The 19,072-nt window shown below is 42.0% G+C and overlaps 1 protein-coding gene across 4 annotated transcripts in view; it reads left to right on the forward strand.

Moving 5' to 3' along the window:
- Positions 1-2,022: 2,022 nt before the first annotated feature.
- Positions 2,023-19,072, forward strand: part of NRIP1 (nuclear receptor interacting protein 1) — a 141,067-nt gene continuing 124,017 nt past the window's right edge. Inside the window, exons 1-2 of one of the 4 annotated variants that reach the window (XM_057412986.1) lie at positions 2,023-2,160; positions 6,565-6,652. The gene's annotated coding sequence lies outside the window, so the exon portion shown is untranslated. Of the gene's footprint in view, positions 2,161-2,278; positions 2,425-6,564; positions 6,653-19,072 lie in introns of those variants that run through there. The other 3 variants (XM_057412984.1, XM_057412988.1, XM_057412989.1) reach the window with 3 other exon arrangements.

Raw genomic sequence — 19,072 nt, forward strand, 5'->3', positions numbered from 1 at the left:
ATCTTCAACTACCCTTTACAAACTCAGCAATTTAACTTCTTCATTTCCACTCTGCTTTGCTAACAGCTTGCCTGTCGCCAGCTGAACTTCCTCACTATCCCTCTGCAGAAAGCAGACCACATGGTAACAAACTGCAAAACTCATGCACTTTCTTAAGTTCCTTCTCTTCCTTGATGCTTCTTAAGCTTGAAAATAAAATGTATCTGCTATTTTTTACTTACATTTTCTGATTCAACTTTTTCCACCGTGACTCATTCTTAAAATTCATACAATAATATTTTCTCCATGATCTCCAACCAACAAACATGCCAGCACTTCTTAAGTTATATCACAGATAAGAGATATGTTCTCCTCTGGCTCCTGATGTTTTACTTAAGTCCATTTCTTTCTTACCTTTCACTTGGATCAAACCCCATCCGTCTTCAAGTTCTTTTGTTGACCTTTCAGTTCTTCCCTTCTTGCCTTCATGGACATGCACACTTTAGGGTCTTTCTGTATCTCCTTCATCTGCAGAAACACTTCATTCACCACTTTCAAAGATCCCATTCTGTCTTTTCTTTCCCTGTTCCTGGAACTGATCCACTGGCCCAATCCATCTAATTTTCATTGGCTCCTCTTTGAAAAGAGCTATAAATCCTAGCTTCCCTGCTCTCAGTACTAGAAATTACTAATAAAGATTAATGGAGGCATTAGCTAGATGCAAGCAGACTTCACTGCTTGTTTACTTATATTTCACTGCTTATTTGAAAATACCATTTGTGATTATAAACTGTGATAAGACCGTTGCCTCTTCTGATGCATCTCTAAGTACCTGGCATGTTCTGAGACATGTATAAATTACACTCAAATTGTTACGAAATTGAACTGACATTTAAAGCTTTGAAAAATTCATCTCCACCAAATTCTGGTGTCTGAATTCAATGCTCCATTTGGAACCTGGCATGCAATATAATTATAGTGAAAGGTGAAATAGAGTAGTATGAACACTTCACATACCTGCTATTCACCATCTGTTCTTCTCTGTGATAGAATTATATAGCTTCTCTTTACAGAGAAGCTTTTGACTCAATGGGAACGGGGAAAATAGCATTTTTTTGCTATACTGTGGAAAGATTTTTATTTTGTTCTTAAAAAAACCAAAAAATAAAATTAATATATCTTAGTGGGCTATGATGATATATTAGATGACTTCTAACTTCAGAAGCCATAAATTAGTACACCATTACCAGGAAATCATAGTAATGCCTTAACAGGACCACGAGGCACTTTGGCATCTTTTTATATTTTGTCTGGATCATTGGCCCTAAAAGGTGAAGCCACAGGCATTGGAACTTATCCTAAAAACAGACTGAGGTTTTCACATAATCAAGGAGTGAATCATTAGAACAAAAAATGCCATTGCAAGATTTGCAATGATTCCACAATCACTTGCAAAACTGAAAGATAGGGTGGGCACAGGCATCTTAATTGAGTGATACCTGTGTTGAATCACAGTGAAAAGTTCACTTTGCTTTACAAGCTGTATCCCATAGACCTGCTCACCTTAACACGGGAGTGAGAAATGAAGGAATAACTGGGGATGTCACTTCTCCTGCCTTTTCTTAGAGCAAATTCTCACCTGGGGCACAGCGCTTTCCTTCCTTCTACTTCTACCACCCCTTGTCTGGGGAGCGAAGCTGCGTCAGCAGTGGTACCTGCCTCTTGCTCTCCTCCTAGGTGGTTTCTGCACCCATGTAAGCATGTTGCCCCCAGCCTAGTGGGGTGCCAACAGGTCAGGTCAGCCCACCCAGCCCTACTGCAGGCCTGTCTCCCAGGGGCTTGTAGTCTTAAAAAGAAAATAAATTATTTATTATTATTATTACTAATAATAATAATAATAATAGAATTTATATATAAAAAATCAGGGCATGGGAAGGGTTAACTTTTCAGACCCAGACAGTTCCCTGCTGATCCGGTAATGAGTAAGCAATGCAGCTGAATGTCAATAGCTCGGTGTGAACTCCCATAACCCAGCTGAGCCCTGTGCTGGGGGGCTGAAGGAGGGGGGAGTAATCGCCTTGACCCCCCTCCGACCTCCCCCAGCCCGCTGGGCTCCTACGTGCTGCTTGCCGGAGTGCGAGAAGCCTTTTATAACAACTGGGTCTGAGTCAGCTGTTGGAGGTAATATAATATACCTTAGTCAATAGCTGTACGTTGCACAACATACGATGTGGCAGTTCCTTTCTAACTTGGGGAGCCACCCAGTCTTTTTAGGATTTCCAGGAAGAGCTGTGGCATCTGACCTTCAACTGTTATTAAAAGAAATCAAAGGTTGTATAACAGTCTGCTGGAGCTTTGCATTTCTTACTGGAGTTGTGTTTCGTCAAATGCCTCTACATTTCTGAGCTTCTCAGGTTCTTTATTCCTTTACTTGTTTATCCTCTGGTAAGCATTTATTAATAGAGAGACTTATTCCTTTACTGTACTTGTTTATCTTTCAGGGGGTTTGTTTTGGTTTTCAATTTAGAAGCAGAAGGGTCTCCCACGCATTTCACATTTCTATCTGAGGGTGAAGTCCCTGCATGTCTTTGATAGCAATCTTCCAGCTGTCCATTTGCACCCTGGAATCCCTCCCTTTGGCTGATTTTCTGCATTATCACCATAGTTTTTGACTAAGACTATTAATCCACCTGTCCCTCTGTGAAAGCGGCTAGATTGGTTTGTGCAAAAGGGGAGTAAGACGGTATGAACTGTAAGTCTGCTATTAATCCTGTTAATACGGGATTAAACTGAAGCCCTATGAGTCGGAAAGGCTGATTTGATTGTTCGGGACTATAACTTTGCTCTCCCTTATGAAAGCAGTGTTTGCCGTGTATCACATTTTGTGATTTGCATAGTTGCTCTCTGAGGAAATCAAGGTTAAATATAGCAAGGAGATTCTGCTGGCTTAAACTGGTAGCACAACTATGCTCCTTCAGCCTAACAGTCTCCCGGATAGCAGAAGGAACCTGTCTGTTCTTGTCTCGCAGTAACTGCATGCTATAATACAACTTATATTGTTAGCTTATGCTTTGCCTCTGACCTTTACACGCACTTTGCTTAGGTACCAGATAGACTGCATGCCTTATTTTAGAAGGAAAGAAGCAACAGAGGAACCAGACTAAAATAAATGTCTTGCCACTGCTATTTTCAGTAAAAGACTTACAAAAGCAACATCAATGGAAGGCTGAACAGCACCATATATTCCCTGTGCAAGGCTATCATATAGAGCAACATCTATCTCATTAAAAAAAAAAAGTTGATACTGTCTCTGTGTGAGAGATTAGCATTCTGCTTGCTCCTCAGCCTTAAGAGAAGGCCTATAAATTATTAATACTAACATCAGTGTGAGACAACAGATGGTAAAGATTACTTGGAAAAAGTCTTCACATTAACATATTACGGCCTTGGTTTCACAGCACTTTGGGACTGTTTCTTGCTGCTGCCAGCCAGCCTGGTCCTGGGAAAAACCTCCCACCAGAGGGGAATCCTTGGGCAGCAGCAGCAGAAAGGTCCTGCCCTGGTTCAGCTGCACAGATATGGTGGCCCAGCCAGCACCACAGAGGGGGTGGTGTGTGTCATGGCCCCATGAGGGTCCTGGCATCTGCTACACCAGGGATGAGGCCAAGAAGGAAGGAGCTCAGGGCTAGGAAAACCTTCAGGTGGCTAAAGCATGTATTCCTTGCTGAGATGCTTCCAGGTAGGATCAGTTACATTGCATGCTCTGAAAAATAAGAAATATGCATTTATCAGTTTTAAATGGTTGTTGAGCCAGTGGTGCTACGAGATCCAAAGTATTCACGGATGTTATTATGTATATGTGCATCATCCAAAAAATTTGCAAGCAATTAAAGTATTTTTATGTTCTCTAGAACTGGTTACTTCAGCTTTATCAGGTTTACAAACATATTAAATTTGATATCAAGCAAGTAAATTAGAAATTTCTGTTAAGAGGGTAAGAGTATTGCATTGTCTTCCTATCTAGCACTTGTTACAGCAGAACATGACCTTTACTCTTGTCTTAGAGTTACCAATCCATGACCCTCCTGCCGATAGCTCTGCTCACACTTTTGAAGATAACTCTGTCAGAACCTCTGACCCTGAAAGAATTTATCCAGCCTCTTAAGGACTTTTACAGGAGACATTTTCTCATGGCCCATTACTTCTGCAAATGCATATGCCACGTGAGTGTTTCACTGTGATTAAATCATGACTTAAAACATAATTCTCATGTTCCTACATCCTCTGGGTGTCACAGAAAATTTTCCACAAAGCCTAAATAACGAGTTGGGCAGTGCACAGGTGGCAGCATAGAGTGACTGCTAGAAAATGCCTTCAGTGGCATTGTTGCTGTGATATTTTCATAATGAGTACCAAAGCCTTGGTTAAGCAGTTTTGGACTCACACCTCATCATTTTCATAGACTAATAATACCTGTTTTACTGAACAAATATGATTATCCCCTTCATGATTTTGTCACACTGCCTTGCAGAATACTTCGTTGCCTTGGCTTTCGCCAGTCTTCTTTAGGGGAAAAGGTCTATGTTTGCACAGCTGCCAGTCCAAAAGCTTTGTGGTGAAACTATTTCTTAGATCCTGGTGTCACTGGTTTCAGTGCATCCAGACTGCACCTTCATGGACTTCTGGCTTCACATTCAGTTTTACATGATGACTTGGAATATTAGGTGCTCTGTAGAGATTTGCTCTTGATGAGCAATTTTGCAATGTATCACAACCCTGAGATGCCACCCTGGAAACAGCTGGCCCTTGAAATTTCCTGATTTGGGAATGAAGTGCTGGAAGAACTGTTTGAAGATGCCTGATACCATAAAATGTTGATTTCTAACACTTTTTTTTAATCATTTAACAATACAGTTAACAGGTTCTTGGAACAAAGACCAGATTAATCAGGTCTGCTACTTGATATTAGTTTAGAATTAATTTTTCCCCACAAAATTCCACTTACTATTATAGTGCTTAATTTTGCTGTATAAAAGAATTCCCCAAAGTCCCAGTCCTAAGGCCATTGAAGATGCAGGCGACATTCAGATTAAGGTTAGCAGGGAAAGCGTTCAGGAAACAGTATTAGTGGCACAGAAAAGGATTCAGATGTTAGCTTGTGATAATTCGTGATCACCTCTACCTAAAAACAGCTACACTGGCACAGATTTGCATTTGCCAATGAAAAGCCAACAAGTGTTTACAGGCTCTGGATTATGATGGTGGCAATCTGTTATGTCACAAATAATCTTGTTCCCAAGTGCTGAATGAGGGTAATTTGTAATCCGCTTTCTCTGAGTGAATGTACCACTAATAACCTCTTTTCGCTTATTGATTTCATGGGGACTTGGGAGTCGAGGCCTTGTTTGTCAGCTGCAGCATGGGACAACTGGGCACAGCCCAGGGGGAGGGCACAGAGTTGGTCCACAGCTCACCACCCCAGCCGCACTCAACAGTCATTTGGGGTCCTGGGGGAGAGTTGTTGCTAAGACTTCCAACAGAAGGTGCAGCTAGAAGGGATTTTAGATTATTGTCTCCTGGATGAGTTTCCAGACTCTTCACCCCATAGCTGGTATCAGAGGGGTGATATTATAGGGCCCTGAAGGTAGCAACTCTCCTCTCCAGTCAGAGAATGTCCTGGGGAAGTTTGCCAAGGTTCCCTGAGATCAAAGGAGAAAAGCAAGAAGACATGAGTAAAAATGAGAGTGATATGTGTGAAAGCAAGTTTATATGAAGGAGGACAGACTGTTCTACACTTGTTCTTTCTGCTCTCTGCTGTTGTTGAGCAAGCAATCTCAAATTCAGAACCATGGACCATGCTTATCCCATGTACCTCCATCCTCCCCCAAGTCCTGTCTGAACCTCAAAGAGGAAGAGGTCTCCATGTCCTTAAATTATAAGAGGCAGAACCAGTGAAGTGATTTTTTCTGAATAATGTGAATCAGTTGGCTTCAAGGAAACCAAACAATGATGAAGAACTGGGGAAGCCTTTTCGGTCCAGCCAGTGAGGTATTAGACTTGGAAACGTGATAGGAAGATCTGGCATCATTCAAATGTACATAGAGGGACTAAAGCCATTCCTAGATTTTTCTGAGTATAGAATCAACATAGTGCAAAACAGCCAGTGCTATCTCTGTCAAAAATAACAGCACAGGTGTAGCTTTGCATGTCACAGTGCACAGATGATAGGAATGCTCGAATTCTGATATGCACTGTGTTTTGTATGAAAGCCAGCTGGTGATCTATATGAAATTAAAATGTGATCAAAGATAACTGAAAGCATTGAAACAAATCTAACTGAAGGCATCGGTATGTCTGAAGGGGAGGGGAGAAACAAACACACCGAAAAAAAAGTTAATTAAGATTCCTGGGGAGGGAGGGAAACTGCTTGGCGTTTCGCAGAGGGACTAAATGCTGAAGGGAGGAGCAGACCTTACAAGGTAATGAGAGTGCTAAATGGCAAAGTTTGGGCTGGGTGAAAGGTAGAGCTTCAAAGGAGGAATATGCACAACTTGGATCCTAAGCAGCCTTTACATCTATCCTTAGCAAACTCGAAGATGAAAGGGTATGCATTCAAAGGACCTGCTTTTCTGTTGCCTTTCACCTTCTGAGCTTATTTGTATCTGCGCAAAGGGTATGTAAATTGACAGGGCTCCAGTTCAGTGGCTTGTTTTCTAGATATATAGGATGAACCAGCCTATATGCTGGGATCTGAATAGCTGAGGACTCTCATATCCTACCACATACTGCTGACGGTGCCCTGTGCTGTTCTGGTAAGGGGGGGGTGAATCTTCTCTAGTGCTTTCGATGGTGTATGCATAATACTGCAGCTACAAATGTACGTGAGATGAGATACTGAAACACTGATAAATCTGGGGGTTCCGTTGTTTCTCCTCTGCCGAGGTCCATGGTGCAGTGCCCATGCCACTGCCCTTTTGCCCACTGCCCTTCTCTCCCTCATGCTGCATCAGCAGGGGAGATGCCCATGGGGAGGGCTGCTCCACACCCCGTAAGGGCAGGCAAGCAGAAGAGCTGCTGTGCATGCAGCCTCCATCATTAGCCATACTAGCAACCTTCCTGCTAATGAAAGGGGCTGGATGCATGTGGGAATTGGGCTGGGGTAAGAGAGAGGGATGGTGCATTTGGGGTCTCAGATCCAAGGGTTGGGAGAGAGATGAAAAAAGGCTCTCCTCACGGAGAAGAGTTCTATCAATTTAGTTATCAGGACAGCATGGAAACTGTAGGGAAACGCTGGAGGATGAGGAACTGATGAGCATTTTTTGAGTCTCATTTCACTTGTGGGATTGTTAATTATGAGAATGTAGAAATGATTGGGAATGCCTGTATTTAGACAGTGTGCTTCAGGATTCACTGCAGTTAAGCCCCAATTACTCCAATGGTATTAAAGATCCTGTGTGGGTTTTGCAAAATTCATTTACATCCATTTAAGGCCCCTTTGCTCAGACTGAGCAAATGATAACAGAACCTGAGTGAGAAAAATAAAGGGAAAGGAGGAAAGACTGATCTCAAAAAGAAATGAGCTTTACATTTGTGGTCCATTTACAGCCAAAGACACAATCACCTAATCTGACTCCTAAGGTTAGTCCTAAATATCAGTGTAGGCAAGTCCCTGGATAGTTGCCAGTGTCTCAGGGCAGATAACATCAGCACAAGTCGAGAAGAGCTCTCCAGTCTAGCCTGCGTTTTAATATACTATTAAAATAAAATGAGACAGCAATTAGTTTCTCTTCAGCTATTCCACAGCATAACTTCATCGGTCAATTAGTATGAATAAATAAATATAGGTCTTGAATTATTAAACTGCAAATAGAAGAAGCAACTGCATTTAATATTTCACTGTTCCTTCTCCTTGCTCTCTTGATTTGCTTGGAGTTTTGAGTCAGTTGGTATTACAGGAGTGCTGTTGTCTATTCTTAACTCTTTCCAAACTTTTCATTCTTTCTTAGGATAATTTTCTTACTCCAGTAACACTTTTAATCCTGGCTCAAGACATAAAGGTCGGATTATCAGAGGGTATGCGTTCACAGAGCAACAGTCTAGCCTCTGGGAGCAACAGGGAGTTCAGTGGCTTAAAAAAAAGAGGAAAAAAAGGACATCTAGTAATTCAGTATGGGCTTACGAACTCGAGGTTCCCACTCACTAAAACCTTCACAGAATCATAGGGTGGTTTGGATTGGAAGGGACCTTAAAGATCATTCAGTTCCAACCCCCCTGCCATGAGGGGTTGGCCTTAATCTTTCTCTACATGGGCTACAGAAGAGTAAACAATGTCTGATTATCCCACCAGTTAATCCTTTTTCCTAGTAAGAGAGGCAGAAACAGGGGTTGATCAGGGTTAGGATATCTCCTGTTCATGTCTGAAGACTCGTAGCTACTTGGGGCAGAGAGGTCCAGTCTGACGGATCTGCTTAGGAAACTTAGGAAACCACAGGCTGTAGGAACTGCTCAGGACCTTTGGCACTTTCAGGCTCCATGTGCATGTTATTTGAATGCGTAATCAACAGAGATCAGTCTCTTTAGCTGCTGCATGGTGGAAAAGTCCTGCACAAAGAGAAACCTCATTTTAATTTTAGACTGATTGTTTCCAGAAGATATCCAAGAATGTAGATCAGAACATTTTCTGACTTCTTTGTTCACAAATGCTACTGTTGACCTCTTTGGTCACTGGGGCTGATTCTTACAGAAATGGGTCACAACTGTAAGTAGTTCTGTACTTTACCAAAGCGTCTGGATGTCAGATCACATGTTCGCAGAAGGAAATGGCCAAAGAATATATTAAATAACAGTAACATGTTTAATCTTCTGTTGATGTGAATGTCAATGCATATAAGAGGAGGAAGAAGTGCAACTTCAAGTCAATAAGCTGGAGAGGGCTTAAAGCTTTTGGGGTATTTCCCTCCTGAGATGCACCTGCCTTCTGACCTTTGGTTTTGATTGTGGACAAAATTCTCATAGTAATGGCACTGTTGTACATGAGAAGTGAGTGGGTTCTCCTCTAACTGCCTCAGAAGAAATTCTTTGCTGTGAGGGTGGTGAGGCACTGGAACAGGCTGCCAAGGAAGTGGTGAACACTCCACCCTTGAAAGTTCAAGGCCAAGTTGGACAGGGCCTTGAGCACCCTGGTCTAGTGGAAAATGGTCCTGGCCATGGCAGGGTGGATGGAACTGGATGAGCTTAAAGCCCTTTCAATCTAAACCATTCTGTGATTCTATGACTGTTTTGCTCAAGATATGCATACTGGTGACCCCAAACTTGTGACTTGGGCAAACGTGCAGTGCAATAGGAGTGTATATGTAGAAAACAAGTAGTGCCAAGGAGCCAGTGTCCCACTGTGTGTGCTGTGAGGGTTCTTGTCTTGGACTAGCTCTGGCAGTCTGAGCTCCTGTAGCAGCTGGATCATACTGGGTGAACCTCTGGAATGCATCCTCCAGTTAAACTTTGTCTAAAAGAGGCCCAGCTGTCTTATCCTGAGACTGCCAAATAGTGAGAAAAAATACACACTAAGAGTGTGTACTGGGGAGGTTTGTAAACTTGAATCAAAACGCTAAAACTGATGCACCCTGCTTAAGGCATCAGACTGCAGCAGCAGCACCACCACTCCCCAGGAAGCCCCCCACCTCAGTGCTGCCTGCTTCACGGTGCAGCAGGCATCCCGCAGCGTGAGGGCAGGCAGCACGCTGGCTGCGGGGAGCCGCCATGGAGTTACGGGGCTTAGTAACACTCGGGAGGGAAAGAGAAGGCTGAGAGCCGCAGCCCTAGGTCGCAAAACCCAGTGGTGACCTACACCTGCCCAGCCCAGGCTGAACTCTACTGCCACCCACCCTGTGGTTTCCCACTCTTCAGTATTCGGTGCTGATGACAAACCTTGAGCTGCTTCTGTATACACTTGTAAGTGTATTATTTTCTCACCTTTGAAGTCGCTTGAGGCACTCTGAAGCTAAGTGCATTCCTCTTAGATTGGTTCACTGCGGTGTATTTTACAATGCTAATTTCAATGACATTTTGTTTTCTATTTTAGTTTAAATATCTTTTTGCCACTTTCTGACTTGCTTTTATGTTCTTGTTTCCCATTGTTGCTAGTGTAAGACCCTGAAGAGTGTAGTTTGGGTATGTCAATGAAACTTTTTCATCCTGTACAGCTTTTGGGTAGCAATCATAAATGGCTCATGGCAGCAGGCAGGGGAGGATGTGACGTACAGCCTTGTGGTTATGTCTAACAAGTACTGCTGTCTGATCTGCTCTGGTCTTCATCATTTTCTCCTCTCTACTTAGCTGCCATGGTGATAGGTTACTTGGACATACCAGAAATAGACAAACTATCAGGGCTTTCACTGAGTCTGATCATGAGGGCTTGGTGTACTTGAGCATATGCATATATTCGTGAAAACTGCCACTTGAGGCTGTTGCCTACAAAGTAGTGTGGCGAGTAGCATTGTGCTTGCATTCACAAGTGTGCAAGGGTTTTTACTGGGAGGGCTGGATATAAGAAACAGGATACTTAATTCTGGTCAACCTGAAGAGGAGTTTTACCTCCTCTGTCCAGTTCCAGGCAACTTTTTGAAAACTAGCAAGGCTCTACAAGGATTCAGCTTGGTAGGCAAGTGCCAGCTTTGGTGTCTCTGTATCCCTGCAAAGCAGAGATGGTAGCTTAAATGCCTGTGTTGTTTGTGGTCCTGAAGCTGGGATGACAGGCATGACCACAGACTTTCCCCCTTTCCTATCATGTCCATTAGCAAATTGCTGAAATTCCCATGTACAAGATACACGCCAGACTTTGGGAGGGATAAGTCTCTCTCCAAGGGTCCCAGAAAAGATGCTGCCTGTGTCCCTGCAGAAACACACAGTAACAGAGGGCTTGTTGTGTGTTGTAGCTTAAAGCTGTGCCTTTTTGTGAGACAATCCATGAGGTGCAGAACAAGTTTGAGAAGATAAAACTAAACCAGAGCTAGGACAGGGCACATACTGGGAGAATAAGTAAATCTCACAATTGGATCCTGAGACTCAACTCTTGTATCTGTAGGGTCAGGGTAACCCACAACATCATCTCTCACAGCTTGTTCAGGTCAAGTAGAAGGGTTCCTTCCCTACCGGTGTGCTGAAGGAAACCAGCATGTACAGGTGGTCCTCCTGAACCAATAGCCAGCCTTGTGTGCTGACAGCAGCATGACCTGGGCACCCTACACCAGCAGCCCTTGCAATGCCACATGGCCAGGGGTGGAGTATGAGTCTGAAAACCATCCCATGCAGTGTAGTCTCTAACCTGAGAAGATTGAGCCCAGGCAAATGGGCCTAAAATAGTTCAAAAGAAAGAGGAAAAGCAGATAAGACGGTGTTTAAGAAGGGAAATAGTAAATATATGGAGGTATTTATGGTAGGTCAGCAAGGGGGAAAAGAAGCAGAGACACAATGGGTAAAGCAAGAGGAAGAAATACAGAAGGAAGAGGAAAAACTGGGTAGATGGAATAAAAACATTAATAAGGATGGCTGGAATTTTTAATTGTTACATGAGCTGTTAGATACCAATTTTAAGTAAGGATAACTGATTTTTTAAAGGTATTAGGTGAACTTTTAAATACATTTTATTCTACTCTTTCACATTTGAATTTAATTTTTAAAGGTAATTCCTGAAGTAGTTGATGTGACTATTTTTATTTTTTTTTATGTGATTCAGTTAGATCTGACCGTTACATATCTGTCAAAATGTTCCAAACTGTAGCTTTTGCTGTTGTATTGGCCCTTTACATGCGTAAATCCTTCAGGAGAGTGGCAGGTGTCATAGAAAGGGAGAAGAAGACATTCAGAAATAAAGGTGTTCACAAAATGAGAATTTGTAGATGATTACTTCAACATGGAGGTAGAAATACAGTGTGTGTGCTTGTATGTGCTTATATTTTATGTCTCTGCATGGGTAAAGTGTACCTAAAATGCAATTACAGAAGTTTTTACGAGTGATAGAATATACCAAGAAACCCCCCCCCTTAAAAGGAAAAAAACAAAGTCAAAACAAACAAGGGTGGGAAGTATCACCATTATACAGATATAGCACCTTCTTGGGTTGGAGAAAGGCATTTGATTGATAGTGCTCAGTGACCAATCTGCTGACCATTAGTCCTTCATTAGTTTTGTTTCCACTTCTGTTAGACTTATGTGCTACATACATGATTTGCTAAATAGTCTCTGCACACAAGCATTTGTTGTCAGAATATAATATTAAAAACTAAAGTTACAAGTTAAATTGCACAGCTCAGTCACAGGCTGGTTTTGATCCCTGAGCAGATTAATAGAAAATGGATCCTAGTATCCCTGACTGGATTAACAGAACTTGGATCCTAGTTCAAGTACACAAATCTAGACTAGGTTCCAGTTTTAAAAACAAACAAAACCAATCCCCAGGCTCCAACTTCATTTCTTTTCCTGAAAGGTCCTGCTGCTGTAGATGAGTTGATGAGGAGTGCACACGCAAAGACAGAGGTGTTCCCAGAAGAGCTGGGTATCGAAACACAAAGTGGGTCTTTGTGTGCATTCAGGAAATCGCCTTCATAGGCTGAAGCCCTCCTCGCTTTCTGATACGTTGGTGAGGCTGGAACAATAGCAGCAGGATTGAAGCTTATGCTTAAGCTGTCTGAATTGTCATCTACGTTTATTGGTTTTGTTACTAGGACTTTTTCTTTTTTTCTAAATACTGATGTCAAAACAACAGCGTGAGGAATTGTGACTAAATAGTTCAGTTTTTCTAGGGATCAGCTGATTTGGCCTTGGGTCCTTCAAATACTTTAAGCAGTTGCGCAATCTCATTGAAGTGGGATCTTTAAGTTTGCGAAGTTGCTTTGTATTCTTACGTGATGTATACACATGCGCAGGTCTTGAATACTGTTTTCACCATGCTAGATGAGGTGGCTCTAGTAGGTATAACCTCCTCAAACTGTTTTTTCACAAGCTTGTCTTTTCTCCTTGATATAAAGAAAAAAAAAGCCCTACATGTAATATTGTAATTGCATTTTGCAATGAAAAGTTCTTCCTTATATGGCGGATTTTTATTCAAAAGGTGCTAAATTCAGTGTAAAGCAAAGCAGTCTGATTCTTCTTGTATTAATTTTGTTGTAACTCATCACCAATAGCTACCTACTGTTTAGAGGACTTTTTATTTCTTTTTAATGGCCAGTGCCTGATCCTAACATTCACCCTCTCCCTAGAATTTAGTGAGAAATCTCCTCTAAAAGGTTGAGCAGCCAGGTCATGTTTCTGTGACCTTTTATTCTATTAGTATTGAGTCAAAACATGGATCTGATGTTAAAATGAGAATAGCTTGTCAAGATTTACAACATCATACAAAGTCTTGGGAGTGGGTAAATGTGAGTCAGAAAGAGAGGTTCACACTAATTTAGGTGATGTTTCTTTTTCATTTTGTGTGATAGAAAGGCACGACAAGGTATTTTTGAAAGACACATAAACTCTGCACCCTCCATCAAAGCTTTCACCAGGGGATGGGAGAAGCTCTTAGCAAAGAGCAGCTAGACTTAAAGAGTGGGTCAAATCTGTAAGCTTCTTGCTTTGACTCCATGTCCAGGGAGTCATCTGGGGCATTCTTGCTAAGCTAGGAGCAAACAGGCACTTCCAGCTGGTTTAGTTTTTTATCTGCTGTGGAGTCAGCAGAGGAGGTAATGCATGGAGATGTGGCACAACACTCAAACATCATGGGCAGCTGTAAACAGCATATTAAATCACCGAAGTGAATGGAAGAATTAGCTATTGCCCATTCTCTTGTGGGTGTGATAAAGTCCTTTGAAAAATCTGGTCATTTTGGTTCTGTCCAGATGAATGCTGCAGCAGCAAGAGTGCACTAACATTAAAGGGCTGTTGCCAGGTAAAGGTTTGTGGGGATTTCATCTGCAGTCAAAGCTGAATTTTCATTCTGTTGCTGTTTGAGAGCTGTCTTGAGCTTCTCTTGGATGTGGTGGCTCTGAGGTTGTCTTTTTTATTATTTCTTATATACACTTTATTTTCTCTATACTACAATAAAGCACTCATAAAGCCTCTCCAGTGCATCTGCTCTTCCTTCTGTATCTATACCCTCATGGCCTTTGCTGTATCTGCTACAATAGTCTTTCAGGTTTTAACATGGTTTTCCAGCCCAGGTTTGGGTGATACAGTATTACTGAAATCACCTTTCTTAATAATCCTGTGACTTCTCTCTTGTAAAACACAGAATATACCTCTGATGCTACAAGCATTAAACTTTTTCAGAAAAAGCTGTCCTATACCCTCAAGAACCTATTTGACTCAGCTTCTTGCTACATCCCAGATTGTTGTTTCCTTTTTAAAGATTTCTCACGGTCAATGACTAAAGCCCTTATCTCCATCATTTTCTTCATCTCTGTTGCTTTTCACATTTGCATTGTATCCATCAAGCTACCACCATTGCCTCACTGTACAGACCTTGAAATCCACAAGTCACTACTGATTAACATAATAAAAATTGTTTCAACTGCCCTCCAAGCTCCAGTACAGCAAAGGACTTCCACATGAGAGTAGCTGTGAGTGCACAGATCATCCCACTGGATTTAATATCCCAGAGTTTTTGATCATTGTAAGCAGTGGTACCACTGCTGGTCTGGAACATACAAGCACCAGCAGATGTGGATGCATAGAGTGCATCTGCACATTCTCTGCAGTGTGGTGTTTGTGGGCTTGTGCTATTTCATATGTTGTTTTTCTAACTTCTGCATATTCAAACACTCAGAATTTGCTTGTCTGCTTGCTCTGGAAGTATTTTAGAGAAGTGGGAAAACTCTTGTCCTAATCAGGTTTGTGTAAAGATCTGTGTCCATCTTCAAAATCACAGCACTGCAACATTAATGAATGGCAGCTGCATGTGGAATAGACCAGAAAATATAGCAAGCTTTAAAGGAAGACAAAATGCTGGTCGAGACTGCAAAAGGTAATAAATAGTGTACATATAATAGTGGTAAACTTAAATGATGATGCCTTACTAAATGAGGTCATCATCTAACATCCCCCCCCCCCCCCCCGGCAGAAATAAATGTGTGGCTGAATTCTGATGAAATATTTGTCAGTCAGCGAGTGCTTGTTGTGTTTACTCCTACAAGTATGGAGGCTAAATCACTTGTGTCAGGATGATATGAGCAAACTGAAGGTCACTTTCAGCATACTTTAGCATGCCTCAGAGGCACTACTGATAAGGAAAAAGACAAAAGGACAAAAAACAAAATTAACTTTTAATTTCCCACCAAAACTATGGCTGTCAGAAATAGGGAGATGAGTGAAATCTCTTGTAACATATAGCACAGGACTGTATATTTAACATCTTATCTGATTCAGCCTATCACAAACAGCATGTAGTTGTGTCTGACTGTATAAGTATGAATATATATGGATCCTAACACAGCCCAGAAAGATTTTAGTGACGCACTTTCATATCCAGTTTCAGTTTAAAATCTTTCTGCCCTAAATTAGACGAATACATAAACAAATCAGATATTTTAATTTTCTGTTGAGAATGCTTTGGTGATTACTTACAAAGAAAAGTTATTTACATGCTGATATAAGGCATTACTTAGCATAATGAGCAGTAATTTTCTCATCCTCAAAGGTATTAGCCTCCCTTATGTGTTATACCTAGCTCAGTTACATAGTTGTGCTGCTCTATATGATCCCCAGGTGCACATTTGAAAACCCTGGGTTTTATCTGATCAAGTTTTATGCAGCCGGCTCAGAGCCCAGCAGTCAGCATGTGGGTACCAGACAGGCACCCCGCCAGCCTCCAGCACCTTCAGCTGGGAAGGCTAAGGCCAGCTGCACCCCAAGATCCCCTCCTCACTGCCAGGGGAAGGTCGGAGAAGGCAAAGTGCTTTTGGCCACCCACTGGGTCTTGGTAGGCAACATACCTGCCTGCAACTGTCCTTAATGCGATGGATGTAATGGTACTGGGGATTTCTGTTTGGTTTTTCAGAAATGACTAATACATCCCTTGAGGAGAACTGGTGATCATGTTATGTGCTTGTCTGGGATCGCTTTCTCCTCCTCCTCTTAAAATTTGCTATATATATATATATATGTGTAAGAATGAAGAGTCACAAATTGTTATAGTTATTAACCACTAATGACATTGATCTAAGGATTTAAAAGGAAGATGGTTTCTAAAGAGAGCTTTCAAAGGCTGAAGTACAGAAGATTTTTTCTGGCCTGAGTTGTGGGAAGCCCCTTCGCTTTACTTTGAGGTTTACCAAAGAACCTGTTTGTGTTCAGAGTCCACCTCTCTGGAAAATGTAGACTTGTGTTCCCCCACCGAATAAATAAAGTGGACAGAAAATTAATTCAAGTCTCCCTTGACAATATTTTGGTTTGTTTCAGCCTTGACCTGATCCTGAAGCCACTTTGTCTTTTAGGCCCTCTGTGTTTTTTGGTTTCTTGGCTTTCACTGGGGAATCATGGCAAGGATATGAAGTGCACTGGTGGTCTCTGTAAGGTAGATGAAGAATAGCATAATACTTACTGATTTGAGACAGTCAACTTTGTTAACATGTATTTAAATTCAGATAGGCTGTGAGCCCTACAGTCAATCTCAGTTTTATGATCTTAAATTATGAGCTGTTCAAAAATACATTGTATTTTCTGCTTAAATAGTTTTATGTCTGTTTATATCTTAATTGAAACTGCAAGTGCTTTTCATTTGAAGCCCATTACTAAATACTGGTATTGCAAAGGTGTCTTAAAAATGCATTTTTACTGCATTACAACATGTTTGTTGACAATCTCTCCATTAGACGATTAAGCCTCTATGGTTTTTGCCTGTAACAGGTATAGGTTTTGTTTTGTCAGCAACAAATAACATACCTGTCTGCCAATTACAAGAAGATCTTGCATTGAGCTACAGAGAGGTCAGTATGCATCTGACAGAAGCCTGAGCTTCCCCATGCTTCAAAATAGCACAACCTGCTCTCCCAGTGTGCTCCCCATGCAGAGAGGCCAGGGGGCATCTAAGCCTTTCCCTTTGTAAAGCATGCATGAGCAGGATTACTTTGAAGAAGCAAGAATCTGCTTTGTGCTGAGATCACAGCTCTGATGCACCAGAGTGAAGGCAGGTGTTCATATAATCCAAACTGCTGAATTTACTCACTTCTTTTCAAAGGACCATGGAGGGATTTAGGCTGGAAGGAATGTTGAGAGGTCTCTAGTCCAGCCTCCAGCTCACAGTAGGGTCACCTGTGAGATCAGACCATCTTGCTCAAGTCTCTGTCCAGGCAGCTAGTGAAAGTCTCCAGCAACAGAGACTTCACAGCCTTTCTGGATGATCTCCTCCACTTCCTGCTGCCCTCATCGGGAAAAAGTTGCTCCTTATATCCAGTCTGAGCCTCTCTTTTTTCAGCTTTCAGTCATTGCGTCTCATTCCTGCCATACACCAATGCAAGAGCATGGCTTCATCTTGATTACTGCCCTGATAGTACAGGCAGGTGGCCATTATATCCTCCCACAGCCATCTCTTTCCCAGGCTGAGCAAGGCCCAGCCCCTCAGCCCCTTCTCAGTTCTCTTAGTTACTCATCTGCTAAAAAGGACTTCTTTTGCCTTTCCTGCCTTAGCACTTGTCCAATGAGGGTCACTCACAGCAGTGTGCCCACAGATGCTGGGAGAAGAGAAGGTAAGAAGGTAGCGCAAAAAGGACTTCTGAAATTTCATAATACCTGTACAAGCTGAGATGGTGCTGAGAACTGGGTGTTCTAGCTTGGAAGCAGAAAGTGGCACAGGCTGGCTTTAAAGCTTAAAGCTCAAAGTAAACAAGACCTGTGTGCACGCAGCACAGGAATACAGGTGCAGGATGTTAAGCACCCTCTGCATCCTGGTGCTCTGACAGCACAGGAAGGTGCTTTCAGCACGAATCTGATTAAAGTGCCATGGGAAAGGCAGAGTGAGTCTCGGTACCATTTGTTCATGTCTTGAACTTGACTAGACCACTCCTGCGGTAAGACAGTAATTGCACTGTACAATCATTTAAGTTCCAGAACATATACAAAACCTTCCTTAGTGACTAATCATTGCAGGTACAGTTAATACAAAATCTGGAAAGTCAAAAGCCCTAGTTTCAGCAGAGGAGTACTTGGGTTCTGCAACAGTTGTAAATATTAGAGGTTCCCAGCACATTTTTATTTCATTTCACTGATTTCTGTTGTTGCTGTTATACACTGCAGAAAAGGCTCTTCTCCCTCCCTATCTACTCTCTTTGTTTCTGTATTAAGTGCTGGATATGCTGTCATCCTCTCACCTAGGCCAATGTAGTGTCATTAACTGCTGGTATACTGTGAAACACAAAAGAGAATCTTGATCTGTAATTTCTAGGGTGCTTGCTTGGTTGTTGTGGGTTTTTTTTTTGGGGGGGGTGGTGGTTTGGTTTGGTTTTGTTGTTTTCTTTAACAGGGAGCAGTGAGTTCATTTGGGGTTCCTAAAAGGGTTCTGGGGAAATCTGTTCAGTATTCAGGTTTTGAAAACACTGGAAAAAAAAAAACACGTGAAAATGAATTGAACTTTGGTCTGTTCTGGCCCTAAAACCTAGAAGAGTTTGTTTCACACTTTTATCTTTCAACCGTGGACAGATGAGACCAGACAGCCAATTAGCAATGATGCATATCTGCTGACTAGACATCATGGGACAAAGCTACAGCTAGGTTAAACTAGCATAATTCCATTGCCTGCCCTGAGTTTTTCTCTGCGCTGGACAGGGATCCTGCCTAGTTAGTGTACACAGTGGAAGTGGGGATCTAATTATATATAGGTCTCCTTTAGAAAAATAAGAAGTCCTACCTTATTGTCTGAGGGCAACAATTCCATAAGAATTGGGAGAGTCTTTGCCAGAGTTGTTATGAAATAATAATGGGGATCATGGTATAGCTGAATGCTGTTTCTTTCCCATTGTGTGTGAGGCATTCCAGCTGGGCGACCTCCTCCTGGTATACTCAGCAATGCAACTATCTCAAAAGAGCAGCTTACAAATTTGGAAAGAAGGCAATTCCAGGGAGTAAC

Source organism: Pezoporus wallicus, unplaced genomic scaffold (assembly GCF_028554395.1).
Source record: "Pezoporus wallicus isolate ANWC-B61680 ecotype Strahan unplaced genomic scaffold, APGP_CSIRO_Pwel_v1 contig_6484, whole genome shotgun sequence".
NCBI classification, from domain to species: Eukaryota; Metazoa; Chordata; class Aves; order Psittaciformes; family Psittacidae; genus Pezoporus; species Pezoporus wallicus.